Genomic DNA, 10522 nt, shown 5'->3' with positions numbered 1-10522 from the left:
AAGCAAATTAGTCTTCAAAAGTTGCCAAAAAAATCTGAATCTACATACTAATACATTTTATAGTTGCATTTAATGTATCCAATTTTCTTATTACATGAAAATGAAAAATATTCTAGATATTGAAGAAATACCAAAATGACTTACATAGTAAACTATTCTTTACCAGCAGAGTGTAAAAACAGTTATGAGGCATAAAGCCCTCACTCTGCAATTTTCCTGCTTGTATAAGGAAAACTAAAGTTTCTTTCATTATTAATTCATGACTTTAAACTTTTGTAGCTTTATCACATTTCTTATAGCTAAACTTAGAAATAAAATTGGATGATTCATTTTTCAGCTTTTTCAAGAAGGATAAGTAACAATTCTTAATCTTAATTTTTATTGTTAAATCATATCACTTTGAATACAGTAACTCACAAATATACAAATTATGAATATAAATGTTTAATATAAATATTTAAATTTATTAAAAGACTACCATGAGGTTGAAGTTTTCATTTTACACATAAGAAATTATTCCCACAAAAAGGTGAAGGGGTTTATGCAGATTTAGAATGAACAGGTGTTAACACCAGTATAAATTTAATGAACTTGATTCTTGTCAATATTTATATCCCACCTTATGCAAATATGTCATTTCTATATAAAAATAATTTAAACACCCCATCGTCTAATTAAGTTAGTGTGTTCCCATAAAACAATGCAAAGAGCCAGGATACAGCTCAATGGCTTACATGCCTGCCTGGCAAGTGGAAGGTCCTGAGTTTGATGCAAAGGAATACATGCAAAGTGAAAAAAAAAAAAATGCAAAGTGGCAGAGGAAAGCTATGTGCAATTACATGTACAAATGTAATTGCTCATACACTGAACATATATAATTACATACAGAAATTTTCGGACATAGCTGCTTGAGTTCAATCACATTCAGTTTCCTAAATTTACAGGTTAACATGAAATTACAAGCCTAATTTATAGGCCATGTTAGCATAATTTTTTTACTGGCTTTATCTTGTGGCATGACAATTAAACACAAAATCTTTGAAGGCTTTATATATTGGCTATGTCATTTATTCAGTAAAATTTGGTAAAGAAATAAAATTCTGAGTCTTCATTTATGTCCTGTCACAATTAAGGATGATATAATAAATTAATAGCATGAATGATGTACCAAAGCAATTATCACTTAGAATTTTTTGCCTTTCTTAATACGATAAATAAAAACACAGAATGTATGGCTCATTGAAATGGGTACAATGGGATTATTTAAAAATTGTATTTGAACAGAAAATACCTAATTATTTTCATTTCTCTCAAATTCCATATATTACAGTTAATGTAAAACCAGCTTTTAAAATTGAAATCTTAGAATTTGCTTGATTATTGAACTCACAAAATTAATATAATGATTAAAAAATTTGACATTTGATTTAGCTTATTAACCTGCATATGGTTAAATATATAAAAAAATAATGCTTGACACTACATGCAAAGTCATCATTCTAGAAATGCTGGGTAATTTTAGGGTCATCAGAAAATATAAGACATCTTTTATCTGTTAATCTCTATCTGTCCTCTCCTCATCACATAATTTGCTATCAAGATACAACTTTTCAATTGTCTAATAGTATTCAATTTTATTTTTTTACACTTTTACAAAATATGTATTTGTGAATGTGTACACGTGTATGCATCCCTCAACTTGAATGTAACATGTAATTTCATATTGCATGTAAAATTTTATTTAGCCCAAACAGGTAAAAATTTAATTATTTGTTAAAGATAAGAAATACATTCTAAACATGTTCTATACATTATATGAACATATTTACATTATATCATGTTTATGTGTATTTTGTAAATAGCTTTTTATTGTGACTTTGAAATACATTTGATTCATAATTTTACACTTACATGATCATGCAAATTGCTTAACTGATGTTCCAGAACTGGGCTGACTCTCATTATTCATAGAAGTGTGCTCTATAAAATTATCCTATACACTGAGTTTGTAAGTACTGAACCACTGCTCATAGGAGAAATATGGGATTAATTTTCTACCAGATCCCATCAACCAATACCTACTGCCTTTTATTTGTGTTTCTACTTAAAGACATCTTAGTTAATTATATATATATATATATATATATATATATATATATATATAGTTGGTTCATACATATGATGCGAAAACCCTCTGCTTACATTGTAACTCATGTCTGAACAAAGCTTATCTAACACAAATACTTTCAGAGATATACTGCAGTGTTCTTGCTTTAGGAATATCAGATTGCATTTCATCAACACTCAAGGGAGCATTTTTAATAGCAAAATGTCCAATAAAATACACAAAAACATGTTAAGCAGACTACAAAGATACTTGGCTGCAGTGCAACAGCAGAAGCATAATGGCAGAATACTGCATGGAATTCAGATTTCAAAAATACGAATAAGAAACAATAAAGAAAACAAACAATCAGAATTCTCATACCAGAATAAACTGTAGTAAGCATACTGGTGAACATTATGCTGGAGTTTCAGGAATACATGTGTGTGTGCATCACTTCTCATGTGGAAATAACAGCTAAAATTCTACTAAAATTATATGTATAATTAAGTACTGAGAGAAACAAAACTTTCAACTAGTTTAATTATTCTTAAGCATTTTCACAATCGGATTATGACTTTTTAAAATTTACTTTCAACTCAATATGCAATGATGTTGCAATATTGTCCCTTGGCCTATCAAGACCACCATATCATCCCCCAGGCTAGCCAAAGAAGATTCACATTTCTCCGAAGGGTATCATGATGGTCACTGGGCATTTCTTCCAACCTGGTTATGCTATTGTAAGCTTTGGCATTGATGCTTTCTTGACCTTACCAGATCATATCTATAGAAGATATTCAGAAAACCACAGGACTTACATTCCTTCTTCAAGTGGTTTGTTGATTTAAATATGAAGGAATTGATACTAACCAACCAGCACACCCATTAAATTTGTATTTCTTTTGGTCAAAGCTCCACTGCCACTTTAGTAATACAGGGAGTAAGATCTCAAAGGCGTTAAACATGTACTTCTAATAAGCGCTTCCCTGGCAAGCACAAGGGCCTGAGTTCAATCCCTGGTTCCGCCAAAAAAAAAAAAAAAAAAAAATGTACTTCTTAGAACTGAAGAAACAGTAATTTAAATAGTGTTATGTATGACTTTATGTATATAAATTTAATAAAAATAAATGCACTGCACAAGGTGTTTTATTATTTTTCTTATTTGTCTGACAAACTCATGAATACATATGCACATCTTCAACTTCAACACTATACCATTGGTTAATATTTCTTATGTTACATAAGTAAGCCCAGCAACATTCAGATTGTTTACCGTATCTCAATATTATCAGCTATATATTAGTAAGTACTGTTTATATCCTCCTGATTTGACCCAGTCAAATTCTTCACTGCTCCACTTCTTCATTCTTACAATGAATAAGTTGGACAGTCCTACAACATTGTTGCCTTAGAACATTTCTAATGCTTTATAGGTTTGTCACAATACAGTCAAAGATAATAAGGAGTCAATCATTGTATCCCAATTTTCAGTATAATTACTGATATACAATATAGTACTGTTAGTTGTACCTGTTGACAGGTGCTCACTTGAGCAGGTTTCTTAAGGTTGTATGTGATCTCTTCAAGCCAGTCACTTTACTCTGAGGCGTATGTATAAGGACAATGGAAAGAAGGGAGGTAGAGCAGATTCTGGATCACCTGAAAAAAATTAGACAGCAAGTGTTACATGTATAGCTGAATTTTATACCTCACTGGAACCACTAGCTTTTAACTCATCCTAGTATTTGTGACTATCTTTCAATAACTAGCAAAACTGAATGTATATATACTTATATTTGTCAATCTTCTAAAAAAACTAAGCTATGACCAAAATGACCAAATGTGTCCATAAGAAAAAAGTGATAAGACAAAAAAATTGTGCTTTTAAAAAAATAACTGTGTAGATTTCATATCTATTATTATGAAACAGAATTAAGTAGCATATATTAGCTGTCACTCAATTCCCTGTACACATTTAAAAATAATGTGCTTTACAAGTCAAATAAGCATCCACTAACAATGGAAATAATAGAGAAGTTTATATATTTTGTTTGTTTTGGGTATTTTTGTTGGTACTAGGGATGGAAGTGAGAGGCTGAGAGAAGGTCTTGCCTAAGTGACTAAGTTGCCTAGGTGGGCTTGAACTAAAATGGCTTGTATGCAGGGCCACCTATTTTAAAGTGCTGAGTGAAGTCAACCATGGCAGGGCTCCCTTGTAATCCCAGCATTGTGGCAGGCTGAAATAGGATGATCACAAGACAAGGTGCAGCCAAGAACAACTTAATGATGTGATGTGAGGTGGAAGGAAGGAAGGAAGGGAGGGAGGGAGGGAGGGAGGGAGGGAGGGAAGAAAGGCTGCCAGGCAGGCAGGCAGGCAGGCAGGCAGCCTAGAGATATAGCTCACTGTGAAGGGACTGATTCAATACCAGAAAGGAAAAAAGGGAAGGGAGCAGGAGGGAGAAAAAAGAAAGAATGAGGGGATAGAGAGGGGGAGAGGGAGAGAGGGAGGGAAAGAAGGAACAGTGAAGAGGGGAAAGAAGAAAAAAAGAAAAATGGAGGCTGAAGAAAAGGAGAAGGAAAAGGGATGAAGGAGGCTGGGGGTGTACAAGGAAGAAACGAAGAGAGGAAGGGAGGGAAGGAAGAATGAGACTGAACTGGAGGGGACAGAAAGGGAGGGAAGAGTGAAGATGTGAAAGAAATGAAAGGAAAGGGAAGGGAGGGGGAGGAGAGAGTGAGCCAAATGAAGACAATACCGCAGCCAGGTCAAAGCAAGTCCGCAGGAAAGGATGAAGAATGTGTGATCTAAATGCAAAAGGTGGTGATAAGTTGACAGTAAAGTCTAAAGATGATTGAAGGTGCTTAAATCCATACAGTCTGAGAAACAGACAAGAATGCCATTCGAGGTTTAACTTGTGATAGGAATGAAGAGTTCACAACAAATCAGTCTTCTACACCTAAGAATATTAAGAACAGGGTCAGGCCAGCTACTCCAAGGTTTTTGCAACTCCATCTGACCCCAGTAAGCAGCCCACGCAAAGACAGAAAACTTTTATATTTCATTTCCTGGGGCATAGTGAACTGCCAACTTCATAGCAAAGCCTCAAAGGAAAGCCTGAGGCATGTATGAAAATCAGGCTTTGACCCTGCAGCCTGTCATTAACTATATTTCTGGATTACACACATCAGCTTAAGGACCAGGACAAAAGAGATTTTGAAAAGTCCAGATTGTATGTATTTTCCAAAATTTCTATGACATTTCACATTGTCTTAACATGACTGGCCCATTTTTTCCTAGAAAGACAAATTCATATCCTGGATTCCTTTCAGCAAAGGAGTCCTTAATCCAGTAACCCCTTCCTTGACAGTTCCATCTACCTTAATCTATGCTGCAGCCATTCTCTACATGTGGTAAACTATCACAGTCTAATTTAGACAAATTTATGGAGATATATGATGTATATATATATGGTCTTTAGTTTTAAAAATGAAAGGTAACATTTTAGAATTTGTGTGATTAAAAAATAAGACAATGCTTAAGCAAAGAGGAAGGCTTTCATTTTAATTACTTTGAGGACCACATCCTGCAGTCCAAGTAGCCATAAAACTTATTACTGGCTGTAAAAACCATGGCAACTATTGCAGCTAGCAGTTAGGGTGTAGTATCTGCTAATTTAGCCTCTTAACAGCCCCCGTTCATGATAATAAAACATTATCACACATTTTACGATAGTTTTTATTATCATAGCATACATGAAAAAATCATGTTTTCTCTAATTTTTTTCAAACAATTCAATTGATTTTGATAATCTCATGAAATCAAGTAACTGATGTTTTGAGCCACATTTCACAGATGAAGGCATAAAACATCAGAGGTAAATAGAGTACCTCTCTTCAGAGACAGGAAGGGAAATGTGGGTGGTTCCTTTAGAGGGGATATTAGTGAGGACAGGTGGAGCTGGGAGACAGCAATCGCAGACATGGTTATTTAATTTCCTTCATTGTCATGTGAAGATTTTAACCGTGACTGTCTTACTGTGATTAATTAAGCAGTAAGTAAATGTCTATGGTGATTATTAACAAAATTGCTATCCCATAGCATTAATTATATGTAATCCAGTTTGGAAAAGAAGAACAAGCCCAAACTGTTATCCATTTCTTCATACTTTTTATAAAAAAACTTGTATCTGAGTAGTATACCTGCTGGCATATTTGTAGTTTTCTCTCCCAGAGGAAGTTTAAGGGAAACTACATATATGGATCCACACTGGGAATATGGTGACAGAGGAGTGTGCCTCAGTTCAGGATTTTTCTCCCCATAGTTTTTAAAACTTAATAACTCTTTCTAGACACAAAAACCTTACCCAGCACCCTAATATCCCAACCGGACACTCTAGACGCCTGCACGGGTGAGGCACAGACAGTCCGGATCCCACTATTAGACCATCGTGTCTCTCTGAAGTGGCCCCTGAGTTTCTAGATACGCTTAAGAATCCCTGAAGCACGGGCAGGAAGCCACGCCTAGTATTTTCTCACCTCTCATATTTAGTGACATTCTCTAGCCAACATATAAAAAATAAAATTATACTTAAGTGATTTTGTATTCTCTATTTTGTATCTAGTCTTCAAATATCTTCTGGAATTTTGATTCTTTTTTCAATTTGGAAGGATTATATCATTACTGACCCTATGGAAGAAGAGTTTTTTTTGTTTTTTTTTTAACCTTCATGTTTCTAGAAAGATTGCACAGCCAGGGAATTCTTTTCTGACCTTTTTAAAAATTAAAGTACTTATCTTAAAAAAATCACATTTTAAAAATCTCCTTATATCAATAATTCAAGAAATATGCTAGAATCCTCTAAAATTCTCTACAAACTATAACACTGCTGGAAGAGGACTAAAAGTACCAGAGCCACATGAGTCAAGCCAGCCAGAGGCATGCAGAACTGCACTGTCCTGTCGCGTCTGGTCACCTGATGACAGAAACCTCTGCTCACCGCCTGGAAGGCGAACCCTGTGCATCACAGTTCTAGAATCCCGAGTGTACGCAGTTCCATTATGACACATCTCGCTGTCACCCAGCACGGTGTTGCTCAGAGTCTCACGATTTCATGGACTTCACTCCACTTTCATTGAATCATCATATTTATGACTAAACTAAAGAAAACCTAAATGCCCCTCTATAAAATGGCTGAAAATATCAGTCATCCACTCAATGGACTACAAACATACATTAAATGAGTTATGAAAATTATGCAATAGCACAGTATGTATTATGTAATTTTCAGTAAAAAAGTGATACTGATAGTAAGTATAAGCAAAATTACAAACATATTGTAAAAATGTAAGAAAACACAATATATTAGTCTTAGTGTGAGGATTTTAGGAAAAAAATGTATTTCGTTAACTATGTTAATTTAGTACAACATCATTATAACATCTTTATTTATTTATTTATTGCGGAACCGGGGATTGAACTCAAGCCCTTGCACTTGCCAGGGAAGCACTTATGCCACTGAGCCATATCCCCGGCCCCATAACATCTTGATATATAAAATACATCAATGTTACACCATTTACTTATTTGCCAAGATTTTGGCTTTTTTATTTTCCATAATTTTATTCAGAAACAAATAGCAATGACACAGTTTCAAACCAAATTGATAGGACAATTTCAATAATAACACATGTACACACTGCATACATTCCTCCTAGTAGTTAATTGCTGTATAAGATGCGCACATGATATCCCATTTACAAACGCTATTAGAACAAATCCCACTATTCATTAAGAGAATGTAAATATATATCTATCCTAACCATTTTTAATACACAGATACAAAACGGACATTCATCTGTATTGCCTTTTTTTGTTTAGTTCCATTATTTGAATATTATACGAAAAAAATAAAAGAATATTTAAGGGCCAGGAATATAGCTCAGTTGAATAAACACAGGCCTTGTGAGGCCAATGACCTGAGTTCAATCCCTAGTTCTGAAAAAAAAAGAATATTATAGGTGTGTGAACTCAGCAAAATATTCTAAAAGAGTCCAGTAGTCCATAATAGTGTTGGGTCTTCCGCTTCACTGGCAATGTCAGAAATTGTTGACCTGAGTCTCCTACAGCTCAACATAACACCATGGCTTCACTTTTATACTTCGTTTTTATACTTTTCTGCTGGATGAATAAGACGAAAGTAAAGCACGACCTATGCAACAAGAGCTGCAGCTTTTGGGTCTGATAAGGTCAATGAAATCCCCTCAGGCTTTATCCTGAGATCCTGTACTTCAGATTGTAGATCCTTTGTCAGTGTCAGCCATGTGGATGAGTCATGGCCATTGCTTGGCTAATGTGCTCTCTGTGAAAGCCTGAGAGAATGTTTTCTCTCCATGTGACTCTCCTTAGGCACACTCTACATCATTGATCACTTTCCTCTTTGGCTCCATAATCTCCTTGATCAGAAAATTTGGGACACTACCGAGGTACATGACGTTACAGTACAAGTTCTCATATGTCTTGAGTCTTAAATGACCTTGAAAGGCTAGGGCCAAAACGTTGGCTTTCTTTGCAGCCCTGCCATTTCTCTAATTTTGCTCTACAAACTCACGTTGTTAACAATCCAGAAGACAAGCTTATTGTTATTACCATACAACCTAGGCTGTTAAGCTTAGCCTCACTATCTGTCTGAATATCAAACATCTTAGGCATAACATGAAACAGGTATTTTTCATCAAGTATTGATATGGTGAACTTTAAGACCCTACAGAATATGATGAAAAAAACATTTAAAAATTACAATATATTTTAAAAATAGGCATAAAGAATTATATAATTCTTATGTTTACACATAAGTCCAAAAATCTAACCCTATACAACCTTGAAGCAGGACAGTTCCACAACATTCCTTTTTCTGTCTCCTGCCTTCATTATCTACCCCCTTCTTTTTGAACAATCATCTACCCTAGAGACAGCACAGCAGCAATTAGCATGTCATGACAAGCAGCCAATATTCGGAAGACCAGAATGACAGGTACTCCAAGCATGAACCTACTATTACAGATTGCCATCTTCAGTGAAGTTGCTTAGTTCACAGGTGTCAGTATATATAGTTAGTCAGGGTGAGAATCTTTCCAATTAACTGCTAGATTCAAAAATCTTCTGGAGATTCTCAGGATCATTGCCTTGCCCATTTTGTACATATAACTGTATGGCTTGTCACTATGATGTTTCCTAGCTCTTTTCCTTTCCCTCTCTTAATTAGTACTTGAGTTCTTGTTTTCCTTTTACTTGTATTATACCTTTCTATTTGTATTTCTTCTTTTGAGTTCTTATGCTACGGAAACTATACAATATTTACACATGTGCATCTGGCTTATTTCACTTATGAGTATATCTTCAAGTGGCATCCACTTCAATATAAAGGCTTCGAGTTCATCATTCTTAATAGCTGAGTAATACTCCATTGTATAAAAATACCCCATATTTTTCATCCATTCCTCAGGTGACTGACTTCTTGGTTGTTTCCAAGATTTGGCTATCACAAATTGTGCTGCTATAAACATAGGCACACATATATCACTATGATATGTTTTCAAATCCTCTGGGAAAATTCCCAGTAGAGGAACAGCTGGTTGAAATGGGATTTTCAGTCCAACCATCCTAAGGAGTCTCCACACTGATTTCCATAACGGTTGCACCAGTCTACATTCCCACCAGCAGTGGAGAAGGGTTCCTTTTTCCCCACAGCCTCTCCAACATTTGTTGTTGGGTGATTTCTTTATGATAGCCATTCTTTCTGGGGTGAGATGATATCTCAATGTTGTTTAATTTGCATTTCACGGATGGCTAGTGATGTGGAACATTTTTTCATATATTTATTCGCTTCTTTAATTTCATCCTCTGAGAAGTGTATGTTCATCTCACATACCCATTTCTGGATTGGTTTTTAAATTTTGGGGCCCTAGTGTTTTTTAGTTCTTTATAGATTCTAGACAGCAGACCTTTGTCTGAGTACTTGTCATGACATTTTTCCTTATTTGTGGGTTGTTTTTCACTTTGTTTGTAATTTCTTTTGACATACAAAACTTCTCAGTAAGAGCAGGTACCAGTTGTTAATTATTTCAAGTGTTTTCTGTGCGATTTGATTTTTGTTCATGAACTCTTTGCCTACACCTATGTCTTCAAGAGTTCCTCCTACTTTCTCTTCCAAGAGATATAGTGTCTGTTTTTTTTGTTTGTTTGTTTGTTTGTTTGTTTGTCTGTTTGTTTGTTTTGGTTGAACCAGGGATAGAACTCAGGCCCTTGCACTTGCCAGAGAAGCGCTTATTCCACTGAGCCATTTCCCTGACCCCCTAGTGTCTCTGTTTTAATGTTTAGATCTTTAACCCATTTTGACTTTAGCTTGGTGCATGGTGATA

The 10522-nt window shown here is 35.0% G+C and overlaps 1 protein-coding gene across 5 annotated transcripts in view; it reads right to left on the bottom strand.

The window, feature by feature from the left end:
* Slc16a7 (solute carrier family 16 member 7) overlaps window positions 1-10522 on the bottom strand; it is a 119566-nt gene that overhangs the window by 69801 nt on the left and 39243 nt on the right. For all 5 annotated transcript variants that reach the window (XM_023701714.1, XM_004641634.2, XM_023701717.1 and 2 more), the window contains exon 2: window positions 3638-3766. The gene's annotated coding sequence lies outside the window, so the exon portion shown is untranslated. The remainder of the gene's footprint in view (window positions 1-3637; window positions 3767-10522) is intronic.

This window comes from Octodon degus, unplaced genomic scaffold (genome assembly GCF_000260255.1).
Source record: "Octodon degus isolate 3935 unplaced genomic scaffold, OctDeg1.0 scaffold00139, whole genome shotgun sequence".
Taxonomy (NCBI): Eukaryota; Metazoa; Chordata; class Mammalia; order Rodentia; family Octodontidae; genus Octodon; species Octodon degus.
This window is presented reverse-complemented; position numbering and strand designations above follow the sequence as displayed.